General features: G+C 29.3%; 1 long non-coding RNA gene across 1 annotated transcript; it reads left to right on the plus strand.

The window, feature by feature from the left end:
- The first annotated feature begins 215 nt into the window (after positions 1-215).
- Positions 216-1,953, plus strand: LOC113942057. Its single transcript, XR_003525833.1, has 6 exons — positions 216-237; positions 385-405; positions 580-600; positions 759-779; positions 1,584-1,604; positions 1,925-1,953. It is a non-coding gene; the product is annotated as an uncharacterized LOC113942057 (long non-coding RNA).
- Positions 1,954-2,611: the final 658 nt, after the last annotated feature.

Raw genomic sequence — 2,611 nt, forward strand, 5'->3', positions numbered from 1 at the left:
ACAATTTTTACCTCAAAATTTGTCTTGGAAATGGGAATTTTGGCCTTAAAATGGAAGATTCGAGGCCTGAAACAAAAAATTTGGCCTTAAAACCGGGAATGTTTTTCCTCAGGATTGAAAATGGGGTGGGAGGAGCCGCTTTGGGATTGTTTTATTTTTGTTATTTCCTGTTTTTTGGGATTGTTTTATATTTGTTATTCCCTGGGTTTTTTTTAGGAGAATCCAACACCAAACTCAGTAAGTCCAAACCACCCCTGGGATGATTTTAATGGCAAAAAAAGTCCTCATTTTAAAGGAATTTTGGGCTCTTTTGGACCCAGAAATCGAGGAATTTTTATTTAATAAAGACAATTTTCCCGCTCTCTTCCTGCCTCGTCTTTCCAGAGGAACGCGACAGGAAAATCAGTTAAGTGTCGTTTTTTGTGGTGTTCTTGGGGTAAAACTCCCTGGGTTTGGGGCAGGGAGATCCTGCCCTGGAAAAAAAAGGGGAAAAAAGGAATTTCCCCCCAAATTTCAGCCCAAATTTGTGCTTTTCCTGCAGGAAAATAACCCCAAAAATCCCATTTTTTCCCTCCACAGCCAAACTCGCCGGGGAAGTCCGTGAGTGCTGCTCCTTATTTCCCAACTCAGCTGCTGGTTTTGGGCTAAAAATCCTCAATTTTGGGCTTAAAACCCTCAATTTTGGGCTTAAACCCCTCAGTTTTGGGGTAATTTTGTCCCTTTTCCTGGATTAATCCCTGTTTTCCCTCGTCCCACAGGGAGACTCACGGCGCTGGTGGGTGAGGAATCTTTCCTTAATTTCAATTTGGGGTTAATTATTAATTGTTACTAAGTAAAATTAGGAATATAAAAATGGGAAAAAAATTAGAAATATAAAAATGGGAGAAAATAGAAATATGAAAATGGGAAAAAATTAGAAATACAGCCATGGAAAAAATTAGGAGTATAAAAATGGAAAGAATTTAGAGATATAAAAATGGAAAAAATTTCAAATTATAAAAATGGAAAAAAAATTGGAAATATAAAAATGTAAAAAACTTAGAAATATAAAGATGGAAGAAAATTAGAAATATAAAAATGGAAAAAAATTAGAAATATAAAAATGGAAAAGAATTAGACATATAGAAATGGGAAAAATAGAAATATAAAATTGGAAAAAAATTAGAAATAGAAAAAATGGAAAAAATGAGAAATATAAAAATGGAAAAAAATTAGAAATACAGAAATGGGGAAAATTAGAAATAGAAAAATGGGAAAAAATTGGAAATACAAAAATGGAAAAAATTAGAAATATAAAAGTGGAAAAAATAGAAATATAAAAATGGAAAAAATTAGAAATATGAAGATGTAATAAAATTAGAAATATAAAGATGTAAGAAATTAGAAATATAAATGAAAAAATTAGAAATAGAAAAATAGAAAAAAATTAGAAATAAAAGTGCAAAAAAGAGAAATATAAAAATGGAAAAAATTAGAAATATGAAAATGCAAAAAATTAAATTAGAAATCTGAATGTAAAGAAATGCCCCCCAGGTGCCCCCAAGCCTCTGATTTGGGTGTTTTTTCTCCTCTCTCCCCTCCAGCCGAGCGCGACTCCGGGCTCCGTAAGTGCCGCCATTCCCTGGATCTGGGGCTCCCAAAATTGGGAATTCTGCCCCTCCCTGGGCTGGAATTGGGGGGTTCCCCCCCTGAGAACCCATTCCATGGCTTAGAGCTGATTCTAGTCCAGTTAAATTCAATATATTGGTTATTAAATCCTCTCTCTGTTGGGAATTGAGGATGGTGACGGTTAAAATTGGTCAGAAATGATCACATGAAAGATTATATTTCATTTAGAGTTCATTAATTACCACTCATTCCAATTTGTTCACTTTATTTCTCTGGGTTTAAGAATTTATTCACTTTATTTCTGTGGTTTTTTCAGGGAAGCTCCGCTCAGAGCTCGGTGAGTGTTGGGAGGGGGGAAAAGGAGCCCTGAAAACCTGAGTTTTTAGTGTTGTTTTAAATTTTAATTTCTAATTTTAACCTTCAGCCTTGCTTTGAAATCGAGCTTTTATATTTTATATGTTATATTTTATATGTTATATTTTATATATTATATTTTATATATTATATTTTATATTTTGTATTTTATATTTTATACTTTATATATTGCATTTTGTATTTTATATTTTATATCTTACATTTTATATTTTAATTTACATTTTATATTTTACATTTTACAATTTATGTTTTATATTTTATAATTATATTTTAAGCTTTAATTTTATATTTTAATTTTGTATTTTGTATTTTATATTTTACATTTTATACTTTGCATTTTACATTTTATATTTTATACTTTGTATTTTATATTTTATATTTACATTTTATATTTTAAGTTTTACATTTTACATTTTACATTTTAATTTTGCATTTTATACTTTACATTTTACACTTTATATTTTACATTTCCCATTTTACATTTTATATTTTAATGTCACATTTTCCATTTCATACTTTATATTTTCTAGTTATATTTTCTATTTCTATTTTTATTTTATATTTATATTTTCTATTTCTATTTTCTATTTCTATTTCTATTTCTATTTTTAATTTCTATTTCTATTTC

Source organism: Corapipo altera, unplaced genomic scaffold, assembly GCF_003945725.1.
Source record: "Corapipo altera isolate COAL_440 unplaced genomic scaffold, ASM394572v1 130003, whole genome shotgun sequence".
NCBI lineage: Eukaryota > Metazoa > Chordata > Aves > Passeriformes > Pipridae > Corapipo > Corapipo altera.